Source organism: Python bivittatus, unplaced genomic scaffold (genome assembly GCF_059951505.1).
Source record: "Python bivittatus isolate LINGU-HERP-01145 unplaced genomic scaffold, Pbiv_v1 ctg000020_np1212, whole genome shotgun sequence".
In the NCBI taxonomy this organism is placed as follows: Eukaryota; Metazoa; Chordata; class Lepidosauria; order Squamata; family Pythonidae; genus Python; species Python bivittatus.
The window spans coordinates 73942724-73965423 of NW_028277030.1; the positions used below are offsets into that span (position 1 = coordinate 73942724).

At 39.0% G+C, this 22700-nt stretch overlaps 1 long non-coding RNA gene across 2 annotated transcripts; it reads left to right on the top strand.

The window, feature by feature from the left end:
• Nucleotides 1–3149: 3149 nt before the first annotated feature.
• LOC148217095 (uncharacterized) lies at nucleotides 3150–13967 on the top strand. 2 transcript variants are annotated; one of them, XR_015797975.1, is made up of 4 exons: nucleotides 3150–3242; nucleotides 3375–3522; nucleotides 9374–9614; nucleotides 12626–13967. It is a non-coding gene; the product is annotated as an uncharacterized LOC148217095 (long non-coding RNA). The 2 variants fall into 2 exon arrangements; XR_015797977.1 differs by lacking the exon at nucleotides 12626–13967 and adding an exon at nucleotides 12253–12484.
• The last annotated feature ends 8733 nt before the right edge of the window (nucleotides 13968–22700 follow it).

Sequence of the window (22700 nt, forward strand, 5' to 3'; positions counted from 1 at the left end):
AGAAATCTCCCAAAGCCAACTGGGAAGGTAGGAGCAGAACCAGTGAAGGACAATGTCTTCTACTCCATCCCCAGATAATATATTCAGCATACCATGGCTGATGATGGCATCAAAAGCCACCAAGAGATTCAGGAGGATAAACTAAATTGCACTTGGCCGTCAGGGGACCAAGGCATTTTTGGTGCCAAACCAAGTATGAAACCTGACTGTCCAGATTTCCAGACTTTCCCAATGGGTTCAGATAGTCCATATCCTCTAAGTACATATGAATGGAACAGAATTCTGAGTAAGTATGCTTCCGGGTAAAGGCTACAGTTTTAAAGTTAGCTGTTCAAATATTAGCAGATGGATACATTGAACAATATGAAATTCAGGAAGCAAATCATAAAATATAGTTATAATCTTAATTCTGCATCTGTAATCTTCCCAGATACACCTGCTTATGTACTGATGGAGATAATGGAACAAGTGAACTTTGATCTATCTATTAAGGGAATTTTATATAACTATGCTGTTATGAGCTATTATGGATAATTATCAATTTCTCAATATTTCTGTGACATAGAAGCCATTGCTCTGATTATTCAAGATCATGTTCTCTGCTCTCCAAAACTTAGGTACTGTTTGTTCTGGAGTGAAATTAAATTTTGGATGTTGACAGTTCATAAAAGAAGCTTACAGTGCTTAGAGGTATTTACAGCTCCATTCGTTTCTGCTCCCCAATCTGTTGAGAATGATGGTGTGATGATCTTAGTGACTTAGCATTCCTGCATTGCAGTAGTTCCCAGCATGTTTGCCTCAAAATAAAAATAGAAATTATGCTGAAACCTAGTTGCCTGCATTAGCTAGAAGGAGCCAGCAGAGGGCAATATGGCGCCACTATTAGTTATGCACAGAAACATTCAAGAACATTTCATTTCTGTACGCAGTTGCAGATGGAGTTGCGTTAGCAGGAAAATTTACATGCGGACCAAAGTCTCAACTCTTACATCCTGAAGGTATATCACAACATAAAGCAAATTTTAATTCTGCATACTTATCGGAGATTCAGCAATAATGGATATTGTGAACACTGGAAAAGGTGGAAGAAGAAAAGCACATTCATAATGCCTTCTGTAGCCAGGGCCCTTCACCACTAAATGATAGATAAGCCTATTAGCAAACAGAACAATGGCTCGGCTCTCAAGTTACGTTCCATTTTCATGTCACAGGGCATGTTTTCCTTGATTAATTTTAAAGTTTCTATGAATATTCACATCCCATAATCCAGTATTTATTCATTTTTAAATGACTACTGAAAAAATACTTGAGGAGGAAAAAAAAGAAGATACATCAGTGTACACTACTGTATCAGCTTTTGTTTTCCACCTCCTTTGTTCTCAAATAGAAAGAGATGTTTGCACTGTCTTATGAGGAACCTTCTGAAGCTTGCCCATTCCTCTAAATATATACATTTTTACTCCATGAAATATCTATGTGTCTATACATAATCTACCAAACATGGATTTACAAAACGCTACATTAGAGAACCATGAACTTTGGTGTTGGAGAAGACTCCTGAGGATATCATGGATAGCCAAGAAAACAAACAACTCATCAAACAAATCAGCCCAGAGTTCTCACTTGATGCACAAATGACCAGGCTCAAATTATCATACTTTGGAAACATTATGAAAAGACTCAGTTCTCTGGAGAAATCTATAATACTGGGAAAGGAAAGAAAAGAAGAGGACAGTCAGGAGCATGGTGATTATACTAGCAATGGATGTACCATTGGAAGGCCTAAAGGACCAGCTTGGAGACAGATTGTCCCAGAGAAAAATCTCTACAGTCACTAAAGTGTCAACATGACTGGATGGCATATCAAGTTGGTTACTTGGGGAACTGCCTGTCTCCCATAGTTTCTGATCTTGCAGGACTGGTGTGCTCTGGGTTCCTTTGATTAAACAGTGTTATATATATATCAAGATCCCGGAAGCACGCCTTCTCTGTAGCAGAGCCTGTCCTCCATAATGGGGTTCCCCCTGAGATCTGGAGGGCCCCCACTCTGCTGTTGTTTAGAAGAGCCATGAAGACCAGGCTCTTCTCCCAGGCCTTTGTCAGGGGACAGCTAGGTCCCTTGCTTCATTCCATTTGGTCTGTTGCACTTGCCATCTTTTATCTTTACATTTTACGTTTATTGATTTTATTGTAATTTCTTTGATTATTGTGAGCCGCCCAGAGTAGCTGGGAGTCGAGCGGCATACATATCTAATAAATTATAATTATATAACCAGTCAAGAGACCATCCCCATATAGATGTGATTAGTCCTTTTACTCTAACAACATTGCATTTTATTCCTAATTTTCACCCTAGAGCTCTGGGGAACCCCAAAAGGCTGCTGGAAGACGCTTCTAACACACACACACACACACACACACACACAAACTATAAAATACTAGAGACGTGTGAGCTGCCCAAAGTTGTTTAAGATAAGCAGCCATATAAATCTTTTAAATAAATAATAAATTAAACAATAATAATAATAGTGGTATGCTCAGAGGCATTCAGCAGGGCCAAGGGAGAACAAATGATCAAACAAGCATTGCATTGTAAGTTCTGCCCCTTTTGTACATGTATTGTGACATCACATACCCAAGGGTCAAAGTTTGCACGACAACATTGTGGCACTCGTCATTCTGCTGAAAGCATTGGACTCTGCAGACATTTCTCAGTATAGCGGTTAAAGTATTAACCAAGGATTTGGAAGACTCTGGTTCAAGTCCATCCTCAGCCATGGACACTCAAGAGGGTGACTTGGGGCTACTTACTCTCCCTCTGGCCAGCCCACATCACACAGTTGCTCTTCGGGGGAATAAAAGAGATCCCACCTTGAGCTCCTGGAGAAAAGGCAGGGTATAAATCTAATCAACCAACCAATCAACCAACCAATAATAAATAAATAAATAAAGTTGGCATTCTTTATCAATGTGGCAATTTCCTTGGTGAACTTTAGAACATAGCTCATCAAAGTTTGACTTCCAGCAGATACCAAGATAACTGAAGTCCTCTGTTATATTATAGCTGCACCTCTTATCTCTGAAAGGCAGATTTGGCTGTATGAGGTGCAAGTGAAGACAAGTGGAAAGGCAGTTGAGAGAGAGAGAGAGAAACACAGCCCTTAAGCTATGCTCTTTTGTGCTAAGCAATATTATGTAGAGTGCAGGGAATGTTAAGCAGCAGCGAGCACAAGAAATTAAAGGCATGAGTTAAAAAAACAGGGAACGTAGCTAAAACTAGTATTTGTATTCACAAATTCACAACATTCTGAAATACATTGACACAGCTAAACTTTCTTAACTTGTACTCATTTATGTTCATTTTTTTTTTACAGTCCTGTAGCAGAAGATCTCTACGCTCGGCCTCCTGTTTCTTCGAGGGGCCCTCCAAACAACACCCAGAAGCCCATAAACAGGACCGGGCAGCAAATGCAGATTTGAGGAGCCTGTAAACACATTAACGAAAGAGCCCAGGCTAAAAAGGTGGGTGAGAATATATCAGGTATTTTCTCAAAGTTATCCGACCTTTTCAAAGGAAGGAATGATAAGAATTAAGCGTCGTACCCAATCTGAACTGAGGCAAAAACAATTAAGCTAAAGACAAGCCTAAAAAATAAAGTGCAGAATATTGACCCCAGAGATGTTAGGCTTTCCCCTTTTCCGCCAAGCAATGGAAAAGGCTACAGCTGGAAAAGGTATTTGGGACAGTTTGAACTAGTGTGTGGGAAAGCTTGGCAGACTTTGTCTCCTTTTGTGCACATCTGGAGTTGGAAAATAATTTTCCCTAAAGTAAAAAAAAATGGCATGAGGTAATCTGTTAAGGCTGTTTGGGTATGGAATACCTTATTTCTTTCGATCTACATTTTTACCATTCTAGTAAATTCAGCGTGTATCTGGCAAGCATGGATAATACTCCTGGTTGTTGCTGGAATTATATCTTCTCCAAAACTAAGGATCTTTTTTTAAAGGCTGCAGCTCCATTAAAGGCAGGGAGGCTAATTCTAAACAGGTATGTTTAAGGTTGTGCTATATATGTCTGAAAGTGAATTGCAATACCCAGGACTGGCTTTAGGCTAAGGCTGAGTGGGCACTGGCCTAGGATGCCAAAGCTTAGGGGGCGCCAGTGCCACCCCTCTTTCCAAGAACAAATTCCACAAGAAAAATTGTTTACATTGCACCTACCTTTAAAGAATCAAACTTTCAGATTGTTCATACAGGATTGTAGGTACATTTGTATTGAGGCTTAGCAATTTTCGATTAACTATAGTTGACAGCTCTGTTCCAGGGCAGTGGGGACCAAGCTGTAGTTGCCGAGGCCACATCACAAAGAGCAGATGTTAAATAAATCATTCTAAAAATACAAAACTCCACATTTGTGGGAGGTGGCACCATTAGTCAACGTGGCCTAGGGACACCATATACCCTTGAGCCAGCACTGCCAATACCAGTCATTTCTGGCATATGTATGGTTTGCACCATATCTAAATCAACAGCTACTAGCTTTACTTTCCTTTAGATGAGAAAATGACTCCTCATTATTGTATGCCTAATACAGTAATGTCTGGGGTGATGTAGAGGAAAGAGGGAATGGCCTTGAAGGATAGGAGGAAGAGCCACTACCGAGGCAAGAGTCAGATAAAAGGGGTTTAAGCCCAGGCCAAGAAAGTAACTTGAAAAATCATCTCAGACAAGCCCCTCCATAGTTTACACAAAGATAATGGGAGGGAGAGAAAAGCACTCCCATATTCTGTTATTGCAATAAAAGAAGTCCTGACCTACATAGTATTGGTTTCTTAGTCTGGTCTTACTTGTTGGGCTGACAGACAGAGGTAGCAAAGTCTGCAAGATGATGGACAGTAATCCAACCCCTCCTCTTTTGTATACTGTATGTGTCATTATTACACACATGTACAAAAGAGGTGGGGCTTGTATTGCAATTCTGTGCCTGCAGTCTTGCAAATGTTGACAACCAACCCCTTCCCCAATAGACACCCACAGCCTACAAGCTAAATATAGCTAGGAGGGGGGAATTTCATTCTCTAAAAAGTGGTGAAATGAAACCACATGTATAAAATTATCAGAGAAATCAGAATCAAATTGCTAATATTTGAACACTGAATTCTAAGTTACCGTTTCTCATAACCTCCCAAAGAAATGAAGTTAACAAGTGTCAAATGCTTACAAAAGTTTTGTACAACTGTGTGCAGCCTTTTAAGAGCCAGGCTAGAAGTATTCTTAATACAATCTGCAAGCCAACATTGGAGATGACAGCTGTTATCAAGGATGCAGGGAAAGTTTATATCTTCCCTTCTATTTCCCACTATAACTTGCTTCAGAGGAATGTGAATATTTGCCTCTTCATTCATATACAATTGTATTTTCTACTGATCATCTTCTTGATACATTTCCTCAAGGAGTCAATTTGTTCCAGAAAAGACAGTGAAATTGGAAGCTGGGGGACTGCTAGCAACAAGGATATAATGCTCAAAAATTGCACATGGATGGCAGACCCATCATTTAGAGAAAGAGGCTTCCTTCACTGGTTAGATTTAAAGAAGCTGCTCCTGGGGACTTGGCCCTATGCATACAGTAAATGCCTGAAGAATAGTCAAGTTGATATCCAGTCAAAGATAGAAGTAGATATTTCTCACTTTGTTAAAACACAGTGCATAAAACTGCAAATTGCACCGTGACACTCTCAAAAAGTCCTTCTTTCTTTGTCTCTATCCATTCACATACATACAGCATAGGCAAGTCCACATCTGTATGTGAATGGAAGAACCATCAATATCAAATAAAAAGCCAACATCTTCTGGACTGATGTTTCTTCTACTCTAATTAGCATCACCACTGATTCTTTTATCCCATCTTTCCTCAGTAAGCCCAAAGCAGCCTATTTTATGAATTAAGATAATATATTTATGACAATACAGTAATAACTAGAATTCATTGAATATTGTTATTTTAAATATTTTAAAGAAAAAATATTTTATTTATAGTTTAGCACAAGATTACCTAGAAATAAGTTCCACTGTATTCAGTGGGATTCCATATAGGATAGCAGCCTTAGAAATCTTTATTTGAAAGTCAGATTAGTCATATTTTAATAATAAATACTGCATTCATGACTGAAGAAGACCTGAGATTTGAAAAAGGACTCCAGTTCATTCTCTTAGCAATAATATTACACACATTATACTAATTAGGCTGTGTGAAACAGTTTAGATTCACTCCATGAGGGACTTTGCACCATAGAAGATCTGGAATTCTCATCAAGGAGGACCACAATTCTTCTTAACAAGGCACCTGGTATCACCTCAAACTTCAGCTAGCAGTTCCAATGCCTATCATGAATACAGTATTGCATGTGTCTGTATACATAGTTCTACTAAAATATAGATGCCAGATTCAGTGTGCTTAGTGCAGAGAGAAGGCAAGCTATTGGCTAGCTTTTGAAGGGCAGGCTCAGAGAAACTTCAGAAAATATAGTCCTTCCAGGACAGGCTAAATATATCTACTGACCATAAGGTAGCATGCCTGGGAGATGGTGAAATCATCCTACTCCCTAACATATTAACTTTCTAGAGACAGGGAGTTTTTGATATGGAGGAATATATTCAAATATTCAATCTCCTGCTTGCATTCTAAAGTGATACAATTTCAGAAAAGCTATACATTTAATTTCTTGATCGGTAGCTGTTGAGGCAATTGGACATAAACACACTTTGAAAATCATTCATTTATATATACTTGTGCACTAGTTCTAGCTGAACCTTGCTGGATTGAACCTGAGACCCTGCTGTCCAATTAGTGATATCTATAATTCCTTTATAAAACTGCATCAAACTGAATATGTTGCATTGACAGGGCTGGTGCAGCAAAAATCAGTTCACAGATATACTCTCATAAAACAGAAAATTGCCTGTTTTTCCCCTAATCTGGGAGCACCAATGATTCTTCTATTCCAAGAAACTCTGTTAGCAATCTTAAAAATAGATGGATGGATCTGGTGAAATATTTTCATCCAATGAGATAAAATTCTCCTAACATAAGTTTTGAATGAAGCTTTCAAGGGTGTAAGAGATCATTAGAAGACCATTGCATGATATTTTTGCCTCTTTCCAGATAGTCATTTCTCAGCTGACTTTAACCATTTCTCCACTTCATAAGGCCCATCCTGTTACACCACCATTTTTTCCAATCACCTGAAGGCATCCATTATCCCTGAGACTCTGCCTTTCAGCTCTCCTGCACTGATATATAGCCTTAACCTCTAATAAAAACCCAGCTGCAGTTTCACATAATTAGAATCCACAAAGTTGATTCAAACTTTAAAAGAATGACCTAGAAAGTAGATCACATCTTTAGTAAGAGAAATTACTACTGTTCTACAACTTTAGTATGCTTCTACTCGTTTGTATACTCAGCTGTGATAAAAGAGCTCCTTTCATTTCTGAAGAAAAAAAAATAACTTTCTGGTTAGCAATTTTTACTCGATTTACTTGATGAAACCATTAATCCCTTTTTTAAAAAGTCATTTAATTTAAGCATAGTACTTATTTGAAATCTGCCTTCAAGTTAGATAGTTTTATCAAATATCATCACTTTCTAAAAATAAAGAAAGAATCGTCCCTTTTCATCACCAGTTCTTCTCTTTACATACAGTGCTATGAACCAAAGTCTAGTTCTAATATGATAAACATTCATAGACAGAAAGAAAATCTTTAAGTATTATTTAATGTAGTGGCAATACTTTAATCCAGAATGTTAGCTCAGCTTTCCAAATATTATACAAAAGAATCATCACTTCTCCAAATTATTGGTTCCACATGGAACATTCAGCTATATATACAACTGCTAGCATATGGGCATTCCCTTCCTTGTTGCAGAAGTCGTTCATTCACATATGCACATCCTGGTGCTTCCTTTGAATGCAATGAATGAAGGTTCTGTTGTACATTCAGGACTTTACACTGGAGCACAGGCAGAATCCTGGGTTGATACGCCCAACTCTTTTTCAGAAATTAATGTTTCAGCAATAAGAGAAATTCCAACCTGATTCACATTAAGTGTTTATTAAATATTTATAATTCTGTAATAATGACCCCAAAGTTTCAAAACATGGTATACCAACAAATCATATTTCGTAGTCTGAAACCAAACTGAATGAAGTTCTAAAGCAATACAGTGGAAAGTATTAAGGACCTAGCTATATGAGCCTCACCCTCATTTTCTATCTTTGCATTCTTGACAAATGGACTGTGGACATGTCTGAACTGTCAAGTTAATTATTTTCCCCTTTCAGAGATCTCTGAATTAAAAGATGTTGATCACTTATCAAAAATCAGATGGAGAGGAGAGTCAGCCATTATGTGGCAAACTAAACAGCTTGGGGTTCTCGCACACATTTTTGAATTTTTCCTCTCTTGCTGCATGAAAGTTCACTATTTTACATTGAGATGCATCACTGTATAAATCTTGTTCTGAGCTGGAAACCTAATTTGGATTCTTCCAAGAAAAAGTTATTTTTTAATGTTTTTCTTCCTCCCTTCTTTTTCAACAGGATTATATGGTCTTTTAAAATTTCTTAAGTTTTCCTCCAGTTGCTTTTACTTAGGGAAAATAAATCTCTCCCAGATGGTATCCTCCTTAACAAGTTTGCCAACTTAAATAAATAGCATGCCATTTACTGGCAAGGTGGCTGAACTGATTCAGCCGTTATATTTTCTGTTAGATCTTTTTGGCTTGTACAAAAAAAAAAATTCTCAGAAGGACAGAAGAAAATCATCATTATATATTTATTTGACAGTTATTTATTTAGTTGACAAATTCAGTCCAAGCAAGTATACAAATTACTGCTTTGCTTTAAAGTTCTGTCCTGCCATTTGTTGAGAAGAGTTTCAGCACAATGCCATTATTATAGCCTGAGTTTAACTGAACCGAACTTAACAATAACAAGCATATGTACTTTTCATTTAATCACTGCATTTTAGATAGCTTGAAGCTGAACATCTGAACTGCTTACCACGGTTCATAAATTACACTAAGTCATGAGCAGATTTGCATGGTTTCGGCATTGCATGTTGCATGAATCCAGCCATGCTTGGATTGTAAACCTTGGGTTTATGGCAGTAGTATATAACTGTTTTTAGGCAAAAGATAGCCTTGGCTTTAAAGCAACATCCCAGGGGCCACACTCCAAAAAGTGGGCATGGCCAGGATAATGAAGTCTGTGGCCCCTGAGAAAAACTAGATTTGATTTAATGTAATTTACATTTCATTAAAGAGTTGTACTAGTTAAATGAGTTAATGTATTTAAATTTTTCCTAAACAGCTTCAAGTCTGGTTAGTACTTGGATGGAAGACGAGCAGGGAATCCCACAAATGTGGGCTAGACAGAGAAACTGAAAAACACCCCAGAAGGCCATGGCAAACCATTTCTATAGCATTGCCAAGACAACTGCACGGGTGTGTCCTTGAAGTCGAAGCAATGAAACCTTACATGAAGGAGGTCTTTTTTCTCCTAGAACTATAGCCAAAGTTTCTGAGAGCTGCAAGTGGCTGTGGCAATTCAGGTGAGACGCCTTTGATTTAGTGTGACCTGAATTCCAAGGAAGTGTTAAGTAGCTTTGTGGGGTTCTGCCATTGCTGAAAGCATTCATAGAAAGTATCTCTTCTTACATATAACTCAGGCTACAAAGAAAGTCATCTGACCCTAGGGGTCTCTCCCAGCAACGCACACCCTGATTCAGGAGCATAGGTCCCCAGAGCAAGCTTCATGCACAAACTGTTCGTGCATACAAACCCTAGCTCCCTTTCCCTGGTTCGGCCACCAGTGGGTTTTTTCCAGTGCAAAACCAGGTATGAGGCTGATGAACTCTTCAGTGCTAAATAGCTGATTGGCACACTTGCTGTTCCCTGTGGGCACAACTGAATCAGAGCTTTTACAGTTATGTCTCAGGATGGTAGTACTGTGACCCAATCTTTCCCACCCAGCCCATTTATTTTTATCTCTGTATGTCAGTAGAAGATATTACAAAAAAGATACGTTCTGACAAAGATGATTTATAAAGCAGACCAAAAACTACATAAGCTTTAAAGATTGCCATACAATTTTTATGCTGCTACAGACAGCATAAAAGTAACTAAAATTGGTAGGTTTCCAGACCTCCCTGCAGTCAATAGAAATCATATCTCTATACTTGCCTTGATTCCTTTCTTCTGCAGAAAGACTGCTGGCAAAACTGAGTAGGCTTTGGAATATATCTCTGGTCTGACACTCCCTACCACCACCTCAAATATCCAGTACAAAAACTGATTAATAAGTTTTAGATCTATTGCTCAAGGAACCTGAATCTATTTTGCTGCCCTAATTCTAGCTGATTCTCTAAGTTATAATGACATATTATGCAAGTTTCAAGGTTTGGAAAAGCAGAGGTTAATTATAGGTAGTCCTTAACAACTGCCCTGTTTAACAACCATTCCAACTTACGACAGCTCTGAAAAAGTAGCTTTATGACTGGTCCTTGAAGTTATGACCATCGCAGGATCCCCACGGTCATGTGATTGCAATTCAGGCACTTTGCTACTGGTGCACATTTATGACAGTCACAGCATCCAGCAGTTACGTGATTATCATGTGCACACTTCACAGCCAGCTTCTGACAAGCAGGGTCAATGGGGAAGCTGGCAGGAAGTAGCAAGTCACAGTCACATGATGTCACACTTAACGACTGCAGGTGATTTGTTTAACAACCACAGCAGAACTGACATTGTAAGTCAGGCGTGGTCACATGATGTTCTGCTTAACAACCACATCGCTTAGCGACAGAATTGCCAGTCCCAATTGTGGTCATTGAGTGAAGACTACCTGTATGTTTAAACTGCATGGAAACTTTTGTTAGTGAGAAAAGAACTGATCAATATGTATTTTCAGGAAAATAAAGCAAATGACCAAGAAAGGCTACAGGTGGAAAGTAACTTTATCTCCAGACCTCCAGCTAGGTATTTATGTACAAAAGAAGCAGGTGTATTTGTTTCCAAAATATTTTGACCAGGAGAGAGGAAAGAACCAACTTTGAACTTTTGGGATGCATGTTCTTTTCCCAGGAACTTGGATATGGCAAGTGTTACGCTGTGTCTCCGTTGCACTCAATTGGTATATTTGTACATGTTCAGATATTCCAAAAATTCTTCAGTGTTCCGTTACCTATTCCTTCCTCTACTCCTGCCCCCACTTCCAAGTAAAGCTGAACTAAGTAAGGATTGTCTCCAGAATTTCCCTGCTAGCTAGATAAGTGGAGAGACTTGGCTCAGTGGAAAATAGAAAGGGAAAGCGTTGCGATAATGAAGCACTATCCCCAAAGGCCACTTTCAGAGGGATTAGGTAGCAGAATAAAAGACAATTGTCTGAGTTGGCCAACAACCAAACTTATAATGGAAGCAGCTTTCTATATACAAAAGCGTTGAAGGGCTACAGCAGAGAGTGCCACTTTGGGGGTGGGGGAGTGAACTGTATTTTGAAGATTGCATTGGCTTGAAAAAGAAGCAAGCCTTTTGTGATGAATTATTCAAGGCAGAATAGGTTTATTGTGTTGCTTCTAAAACACTGTGATACATACATCTTTGTGGTGGACGTTTGATATTTTAAATTGATTCTTGGCTTTCTATAATCACTAAACTCCATAGCAAACATCCTTATTACCTACAACGCAGGAGACCTGTGGTTGTTCTGAATATATTATACAGAGCCTTGTTCTTCTTGCTTAGATGAAACGTTTTGCAAGAATAGCTGCTTAGCCTCTTCTCTCCTGCAATTTCTAGGCTTGCCTTAGGTCAAAGCATTTGTTCACAACAACCAGCTGGAGTGGAAGACATGGGAAGAAAGATACGGTTTATGAAAGTTTGAAGGATGAAGAATGGAAGAGTGAATGGTGGAAAAGGAATGAGTGCAATTAGGAATTTCTCTTCTTTCCTCAAATATTTGCAATCAAGATAGCCAGATATGCTTTAAAGGGCCATGTTTACCTTAAGTTATCAGAACTGATGCAGACAAATTACTGAAAAGTACTCAAGTGAGATAATGGTATTCTTTACACATCTTCCTCTGATACAACTTTATCTCTGCATCTCCTCCAACAGGCTTCACTTTCTTACAAATTCTTTTCTAGTTATATAATTGGTTACATCACAAATCACATTATTTTCTTACAGCTATCAGTGGCATCATGCTATCAAACCTTGCAGCATGCTGTTACCCACGAAAATTATAGAAGTCAGTCATCATGAGAAGGTAAAGAGAAGGTAAATGTAAAAATTAGAGGCATCCTCTGGCATACAAAACAAAGCAAGGCATTTTAGCCAGGCTCTAGTCTCAGTCGCACAGTTTCTACAAACAAATGCAAACAATAATGGTAATTCAGTAGCTTTCAGATTAAAAAATAATTTTAAAAACTATCCAGTATATATGTGCACCAAAGGTACTGTAGTCCCCAATATTCATGATCTTTCTTTTTTGGACTTTATTCCATCCCATTTAACATCATCATAGTGTCTTCTTGTTTTATTATTATTTCTGCCTATCCAGTATGCAGATGATGATGATGATGATGATGATGAAGAAGAAGAAGAAGAAGAAGAAGAAGAAGAAGAAGAAGAAGAAGAAGAAGAAGAAGAAGAAGAAGAAGAAGAAGAAGAAGAAGGAGAAGAATTGTTGTTGTTGTTGTTGTTGGCAAGATAAGAAGCTTATAAAGTTACTTTTTCTCCTTAGTGCCATCTGGCCTAACATTTGAAGCACGATGATTTTATCTGTAAACATCAGACTCCAATTCAAACCCAACGGAATCTCACCAAGCAACAGAGCAGAAGACAACCGTCCAATATGGAAGGATTAAAAGTAATCAGTTATCACTAAAATATAGAAGGTAGTTGGAATTAATGATAATAAAAACAGAAAATTCAAGTAAAATAGAGTAAGATTCCCACAGATCAAAGTTGCCCCTACTGAGGAAGTGCAGAGAACTCATTAACCTGGCTTCTACCATTTTTTTCCAGCTTCCTGAAACCTAAATTGCTAACTGATTAACTGAACATTATCCTGATTACCCCATTACATTCAAAGATGATGGGCTTATAAAAACAAATTCTCAGAAACGATCTCTCTTCCTTTGGCTTTAAGCTGAAATCCAAACCTTCTGAAGACTAAATCTTTCTTCTATGGGTTGACATGAAATAGCTATGGTTAAACAGAAATGGGGTAATTTTCTATTAATTACATGTAAAATGCCATTATAAACCCCTTCAAGAGAGCAGGTGTAGAAACAAATCAATAACATTAGAGCTACCTGATCTGGCTGCAATGGTCCAGATGTCCAATGGAGGTCAGCAAAGAAATGCAGAAAATTCTTTGCTGCCTTCTAGAAGTCGTTCAGATTTGTGCAGCCCTGGAGGATCATCTGTGCATTAATAGGCAAAATGAATGATGTCTTTTTGTCATTACCTCAGCAATAAATCTCCAAAGATAATAAGAGAAGAACTTGGAAGCTAGACTTCTCTCAGAGGGTTTAGGTGACTCAGTTATTAGCTATATTTAATGAAGTGGTACTAAAGGGGCTTTTGCTACTTTTCAGCTCCAGGGCAACCTTTTAATGGTAAAGATGGATTAAATTATGATTAGTCACTCCCTTGCTTGTAATGGAATGAGCTGTCATTCCTGAATGATACAGTTGGATTGGCTACTGCATGTACCAGCAGGAACACCCCTTTATCTAGGACAAAGCTCTCTCTGTCTCTCTGTCTCTCTCTCTCTCTCACACACACACACACACACACACACAAACACACAAAGCACTCTAATCTCTGCTGCAGCACTGTTTGTAACGGTGTTCCAGTAGCATAGTAATTATAACATTTGCCTAATGTGCAAAGGATCACTGGTTAGAAATGTTTTTTAGAACAAAAAAACAAAAAATATATACTTTTTTTTTTCTTTCCCTGAGTTACTATTTTTTTCCTGGGCTTTCTTCTGAATAAGTCTACCAGTGCACTGTTGAAGTACTAGATCTTTCTTCTCTTCTCTCTTCTTTTCTTCTTCAACTCAGCATCCAATTAGCCAAAATAAATACTATGAAAGACTGTTTGGGATCTGGGATGAAACATTTCTACCTCAAGTGACAGGAGAAATGATGAAATGGTGTACCAGTGAATTTATTTTTTAAAAAAGCAGTAAAGTAGATAGCTGAGAGAAAGAAAAATAGTAATTGTAGTAACTAATTATAGAAATTGGTTGGGTTTCAAACTGGTGATATTTGGTAGGGCAGGCAAATGTTATAACCATTGCACTACCAATAAACTAATCAGTAGCTCCAACCGACGTTACTGAACTAAACCTGGGAAAATTCTTTCTATCTATCCCCAGTAAGACCTGCCCACAGAAAGTGCTTGGCAATTGCTTTCCCGGCATGGAAAGTTGGGAGGGGACAACAGCAGGGAAATTGTCCAGAATAAATATGTTGCTGCTGAAACATTCCAATCCAGACCAAATTTTCTTAAATTGGCTTAGTGCAGCCAGCATGTGGGACAGGAACCATGCAAGGATACAGTGGAGATATGCTCCAAGAGATGACATCAAGAAAACCCTGAATTTTCTATCTACATCTTTCTACCACCTTGTTATTACTAAGTCATGAGATGCACTATTGCATCTGCACCTCCAGCATGAGATTTTCCCCTGCAGTATTCATCCTGCTCAAATCCCATAGGGCCTCATGATGGAGAGAAAAATGTACAGTAACAGCTGCCCCAGGACCAGTCTGGTTGTCTTTCAACTGAACTCTATTTCAAAGGGTTGTATTCTCATTATTTTATTTATGGGAGATGGTTTTTATTACTTTTGCACACTTCCATGGGCTCCTTTTGGACCAAAAAAACTACAACGATAATAAAGCAGGTTCTGCTACCAGACTCACTCAAAGCCACGTTGAGCCAGGATGTAAGTAGAAATTCATAAGAAACCGTAACCTTTGCTTTATCAGAGCAAATGGGAATTGCAGCCTCTTTCAGAACTTTCCCATCAACACAGGAAGGGCAGGTCTGGCCCCAGCTGAGACCCTGGGTATGTTTTTAGATACACAAACATACACACAAGGACTGCCTGTAGTGTCATTCATATTTTTGCAGCTCAGGGCTGGTAGCCCGATACACATGTGTACTTTACGAGAACAGGCCAAATCCTGCATTGCTGGAGTGTCCGGCTTTTACAGCTTAGACAGAAGTGTGTTTGTATATAGATAGATTTAGAGATCTGCGTGATTTTTCTACTACGTATGGCAAGAATTAACCAAAATTAATAACTTAAATAAGTACAACCATGAATGAATTCATTCCTTTATCATGTTAACAGTTTCTCCTAGCTGGGGGGTGGGGGGAGGGGAGAAGGGAAGAGTGTTGTTAGCTCAAGGTTCAACTACATGAACAGATTTTTCTTTTTTAATAAGACAAATTGCATCATAGAATCATAAGACTGGAAGGGACTTTGGAGGTCTTGTAGTCCAATCCCTGCCCAGAGTAGGAATCCTCAGACCATCCCAGACAAATGGCTGTCCAACCCCTGCTTCAAAACCTCTGGTGGGGCAGCACTCATGACTCCAAGACACACACTGCTTTATAGCTCTCACAGTCAGGAAATTCTTCCTTATTTTTCATGTGGACCTCCCTCTGTAAAGCTTCTGCTCAGTGGTTCTTTTAATCTCAGGTGCACTGGAGAATAAATCCACCCCTTCTTCTTTGTGACAGCCCTTCACGTATGGAAGACTGCTACCATGTCTCCCTTTAGCCTGATTTTCTTTAGGCTAAACATGCCCAGTTCTTTTAACCTGTCTTCATAGGGTTTAGCCTCCAAGCCCTTCACTGTTTTCATCAGTCTTCTTTCTACTCTTCCCAGTTTCAGCATCCTTCTTATAACATGGCAACCAGAACTAGATGCAGTATTGCAGATGCGGTCTGACCAGTACAGCATAGATCACTTCCCATGATCACATTATACCTCTGTTGATGCAATCCAAGATTACATTAGCACACTGCTGACTCAGGCACAATCTGTGGTCTACTAGGACACCTACATCCTTCTCACCAGTACTATTTCAAACCCAGGTACCTTTGGATCAGTTGGCGAAGCACTGGTAAATAACAGCAGGAGAAGAAGGATGGAATAGATATTGAACCCTTTTCTTTTCTAAGAAAGTAAAGAAAAATCCCTTGTCCGCAGCTGGTGTTTATTTTGGTGGGACTGGGGAGGGAATACCACACTGGCACCAATTGGTAAAAAGGCCTGACCGCAGTCCAAATCATTATCAGCCCTGCCCAAGTGAATGCAATTTGTACTTCAGCCCTCAGTGAACAAATACTAAAGTCGGCACATGAAAACAAATGCTGTTCACAAAGCACACTAAGCTATCATTTGTTACAATGGCTTATTTAATAAACCATGAGTTCCACTGGGTGCACACAACATGCAAGGCCAAACCTGAACCTGTTATGGCTTAGTGTGATGTGTGTATCCAACCACTGTGTTCATTGGTAACAAGTAGCCCCCATATTCAATATATCGGATGGGACTGATGAGGTATGCCCATTATTATAAAGCATAAATGAAGCTTTCTCATGCGTGGAATTACAAATTAGTTGTGAAATAAGTAATGTCTGAATGCAGCTGGTTTGCATGCATTACCCATTGATTTCAAACCATAATTGGCACATCTGAATATAGTGGCAGATTACTAATACAGCTAAAAACATCACTTTGGACCCAATTCAGTCAGTTCACATATTAATCTAGCAGCCACTGAGTATCTAGTACAACACTAAGAATGGGTACTTATATATGTGTGTAAGACAAGCCTGACCAAGTATCACAAAGTATCAGTTTCACACAGAATAATTTTTTCTGGTCCTGACTCAGAAGGGATGAATCAATTTATTTCATTATATCACCTGCAGAAGTTTGAAAGATTATTTTGTCATACTGTTTTCCATTAATCTTATTTCAAACCAACCCTATTAAAGGAATACTTACATGTACACAGTTTTACTCATAAAGGAAATTAAAGGACTTCCAGCACATAATCCAGTTTTTGTCCCAAATCCAGTTTTGTTTAAGGACCAAATTTCTATAACATCTGCCTTAATCCGAAAGTCTTTTTATTCATCATAAAGTAAATGAACCAGCTGGGGGGGAAAGTCCTTTGTTGTCCTTTTCTAAGGAATCTAAATGCAACACACACCGGTGCCTTCCAACAAGTTATTCGTATATTAAAGGGAGCGAGATTAAGGTTTAAACATCTGCCATTACTGCTAGTTAACATTTCATTATCAGGTTAGCATTCTTCAGATTCCAGTTCTTCAAATAACTTCTTAAAAAAACAAGTTGAGATTATAATGGTTGTTTTAATATGATCTCAGATCTTAGCAATTGAGGCTGGATGTCAGTGAAAATTGAGCTGCATGTGGTGCAGATCCAGTGGAGAATGGGAACCTAAAAAGAAAGAATGAGACACAGCCCAGAAGTTGAGGGGGAAATGGTGAAAAATGGGAACCCTTTGTGCTAAGCCCCAACCACTGTTTGTTATAAGCCTCATATGTGAGTCATTGCAAAAGTACAGAAGGGTGTCTTAAGAACCAGACAGGCTGGACTCACCATGGAAAGGACACTACAATCATTTTCACAGGGACCAGCACAAAAGACCCCCCATTCTGATATGGAGGTTGAAGACCCCAGAGTGCAGATGCCTGAAGGAGCAAAGCCAGAGGTTTGACATACAAAGAAATGCTAAGTTTCAAAGAATTTGTGAATTGCCCCTCTGATAATTAGTTGCCAAGGTCTAGCAGCTGAGTCTGGGTGAGTCCTCCAATCTGAAGCAAACATCATGCAATTTGTAGCAGAACTGTACTGGAGTCAAATGTGGGAACTGGTCCTTGTGTTTTGAATTATTCTAGTTTGGCACCTAAGCACTACCTGATATTGGAGTGCCTGGCCTTAGCTCAGACTCTGACCTAGTTAGTTTGCCTCAGGCTATTGCTTGGACCAGTGTTTCTCAACCTTAGCAACTAAGATGCTAAGCAACTTCAACTCCCAGCTATGCTGGCTGGGGAAATCTGAGAACTGAAGTCCACCCATCTTAAAGTTGCCAAAGTTGAAAAACGCTAGCTTAAACCCTTGCCCTTGTACTGAGACTGTTACTTTGATACATTTCTGCAAGTTACCTTGCTGCTACTGCACAAGTACAAGACTTTGGAATACAATAGGATATAATGATATCATTCTCTACTCATTTGAATGTGCTTATCTTCTCAATTTCTAATAGAGTATATTGCTATCAGGAAGCAACATAGGCTCCCAGTTGCCTGCAAATTGCATTCCCAATTCTGCAAACAGGAGACTTACATCTTGAAAGTTTATCTTGATATGCTGATAGTTCAAAATTGTGCAATTGCTGTTTAATTCTTTTCAGTATGGGTATTTCTGTTATCTACGTTAAGTAAAAGTGCTAAACGGTTCATTAAAAGCATTGGCCAGAAGTCTGCAACATGCGAGTATAACTTTCACTGGAATTCACTTTTATCTGATGGTAAACCCACTTTATTTATTTGTTTGTATACTGAATTTAATTCAGTGTGCTTACATTGGAATAGACACATATTATATATGTAGTCCCGGGGTTAACAACACCAGGGTTACAGAAGACCCATAGTTAAAAACAGAGCTTATTGTAGCAAAATTTGAGTTAAATACAGAGTGATTCCAGTTAAATACACAATGGTTCAAGTTCATTACACAATGCTACTTATACAGTATTATACAATAATACTGTTCTGGCTTACATACAAATTCAGCTTGAGGACAGACCTTGGGAACAGAACTCATTCTTAAACTAGGGACTACCTGTATTATAAATGTGAATGTAATGGAACAATGAATTTCAGCATTTCAGATATAATTTCTATATGGTTTAAAGGTTTAGAAAGTGTTTGGTTTAAAGAATTAATAGGAAGAGTGCCAATTGTTCTTAGTAGTAAATTATAGTAGCAATAATAGGAAAAGGTAAGGAGTGATGGTTTATTTATTTATTTATATATTTAAAATATTTATATAGCTGCCAGTCCTACATAGCATAGCCCTGGGCAACATGAAAACAAGATGCTCAGTGGTCATGAGTAACGTGGAAAATTAAAATTGACATAGTAAAATTGGCAGGGGTAGCACAAGATGAGACCCAGTTTGGTGTAACAGCTGAGGTACCTGGCTAGAAACTGGAACACTGTGATGTCCCACCTTAGGTATGAAGCCAGCTGGGTGACCTTGGGCCAGTCACTCCTTAGACCTAGGAAGATGGAAGAAGGCAAGGGCCAACCACTTCCAAAATCTTGCCAAGAAAATTGCAAGGACTTGTCCAGGCAGTTGAGGGGAGTCAACAGTGAAGAAAGAAAGAAAGAAAGAAAGAAAGAAAGAAAGAAAGAAAGAAAGAAAGAAAGAAAGAAAGAAAGAAAGAAAGAAAGAAAGAAAGAAAGAGAGAGAGAGAGGGAGGGAGGGAGGGAGGGAGGGAGGGAGGGAGGGAGGGAGGGAGGAAGGAAGGAAGGAAGGAAGGAAGGAAGGAAGGAAGGAAGGAAGGAAGGAAGGAAGGAAGGAAGGAAGGAAGGAAGGGACTTTATTCCATGTTGCAAAACCAAGATGCACTATATACATAAAGAACGGGAAGAACAGAACTTCCCATGAAGCCTACATTAACAGCAGCAATGGAAAAATGCACTTAAGGGCAACAGACTTGCTTAGGAGCTCTTTCAGCATTTACTGTCTTTCTATTTCACAGAAAGCCTTGCTTTGTGAGCCTTCCCCCTCTCTGGATGTTCTGATCTTGCTGGGGGTCTTTAACAACATAATTAACTTCTCTAATCCAGTCTTCGATGCTTAATAAACTCTGCGGTAGCTCTGAAACGAAGGAGGCTTGGCACTTGTGAGGAGATCTGCAACCGCAATACATGCTTGTAAACTTGGAAATATCTGAGGTAAGATGTTATCATTAATTATAAGAGAAGCATGTAATTATAATTTGAGATAATGCTAGTGTTGATTTCCTTTGATTAGTCTCGCTTATTTTGAGCAGAAATGCATTGTTTCTGAGAAGTTGCCACAAAGTGCTTCTCCTTCCTGTTCCTGGGTAATTCCGTCCTGTTTATTTCTGAGTTGGCGTATCTAGGCTTGAGTTCTGGAATGCCATATTTTTTCTCATTTCTGAGTTTCTCACTTCAAGCTGGAAGCATGCTGAGGGTAGGAGTGTCTGGAAAAAAAGTGGAAGCCACATGCCACAATTATACATGGGAATGACTTTTTGACCCTGCTCGTGTTGACTTTGTTCCCTGCCCTCTTGCTAATACGTAGCCCCTGAGATCATCCCTGACTGGAATTCTGCACTCAGGCTGAAAAAGGAACCCCACGGCTAGCGGTGACGTGCACATCCTGTGCCTGGACTTGGAGCTCCACCTATGACATTATGTTTGGGCTGCTATTGACATGTGGTGTACCACTGAATATATTGCTTCTCACCAAATGAAGTCCTCTTAAGTCACTAAATGCTGACCTTTAGCATCACTTCACAATATGCCCTGCACATCAGTGTTTGGTCTGATTTGTGTTTGCTGTGAGCAGGGGTGTCTGCAGGAAAGGAATCAAAAAAGTCAAGATGGCGGCTAAAACCATGTGGTCAAAGCCCCAGCCTTATTCAGGTGTGTTGTGCCTTTTTTTTTTTTTAACCTTCCTGCAGACAGCCCTAGCTATGGGGATGCACATACCCCAAATATACAGTGACATATATCACCAAGCCACACCACGTATGCGTTCCAGATTATATGGAAATGCTTGTTTCCTATTCTCAATTTATATGTATACTTTGGAACTCTTCCATGAAGCAGAGGAAATTTGCTTTTTCTCCTTCTCTGTAAAGCTGCCCAAAGTGAGTTACGATGTGGTCCCACAAAGATGGATTGGGATGTGAGTTGAACACAAATCCACATGTATGTTGAATTTGAATAGATCCATTCAACATGGAATATAAGCCTAGAATTCTGGGTACTTTTTCTTTTTGTAAGATCTTTGTTGATGGGCAAACATTTATATAAAATAGGTTTGGGCTTAGATCTGGGCATTAGAGATGATACACTGACAAATGGGCTGAACTTAACAAAAGAGGCCAAAGATGTGCCACAACAAAAGATAGGGCTGGCTATGGATACCTGCCTCTGATTATAGAAGTTCACTTCTATATATTATATTTTCATACATAGCAGAAATTTCACGTTTCTGCTCCTTTTCATTATTTCTGCAAAATGGTGGCATTATTATCCATGCATACAGAGCCAGTTCAACCATTTCTCAGCCCTGTAACAGGGAGGTCTTCGCTGGTTAAGCTTAAATCTGAGTTTTCATGAAAAGTCATATTTATGGGATTAATTTAGAAGGGCTTTCTCAACCACTGTCCGTGCTACACCTGTGTGGTGAATCAATAGGGAATTTGTTTCCAGCGTTGTCCATTTTGGCATGGCTCATCACCACTTTAAAAAAAAAGTAATTTTCATTACAGAATTTTGTCATTAATCTTTTAGGACACCACTAGGAAAGCTTTGAGAATGCCAAGATTAACACCACCATTAGAAAATGGCATTTAACTGTAAAAGTATGCTTTTGGGCACATAACAGAGAGTCATTCTGGGCAGGCTAGTGCTACCTACCTTTCCCATAAAAAGGGAGGGTGTTTTAATAAAGCTCTGTGTAAGATCCAAATATAGAAGTGTGAGACCAAACACATCAATGATATTTGCTGCATTGGCAACAGCAACGCATGCTAGTTTGCACCAGTTGGAGTAAGGCCTTGCACGGGTTTTGTAGAACACCCATATAAACGGAATAATGACTTTATGTGACTGTTTGCTTACATGACCCAATTCCAAGGGCCATAGGAAGATCTAACAGGGAAACACTGACCACCAGCTAGCCAAAAGGAATGGTGTATAAAAGTCTAACTGCTTAGCTGCAGTATGACTAAAGTGTCTTTTTTGGAAATGTAAATGGAACTAACTTTGCTGGACCTCCTTCTGAGCTCATAAATAGGAGACATGTACCAGCAACATGCAACACAAGGGTATGATGCTTTCTTCCAGCCGCTACCGCCATGTTTGGAAGGAGAGTGAATTAGAAATGAAGTATTTAAACTGAGAGACAATATTTGAGAAAAGTGAGAGACAGACTCCACTACCATTCCTTCCCCTTGTGTACAACCATGTATGGTTATTCCACAGAACCATCTCTGCTAATGAACTTTCTTGTTCTGCAAACTAAAGGCCAGTTTCTCTGTTGCCATAAGGATAAAGGCAAACTCATCTAAACCACCAGATAAATTTTGAAGCTCTCAGATCTCTTATTTATCCATTTTTCTTTTCTTGGTTTTTGACTCCAAGTTCAGCCACAGCCACTGAGATCTGTCTCATCCTGGACTCAGAGGGCTTCACTTCTATATCACAGTTTTTCAAGGACATAGGTTCCAGATTCCCTGAGATGTTTTTCCAATTCTGAATTGGAATTTTCCAAAAGATAAATATGCCTAGAGCGCCTAACT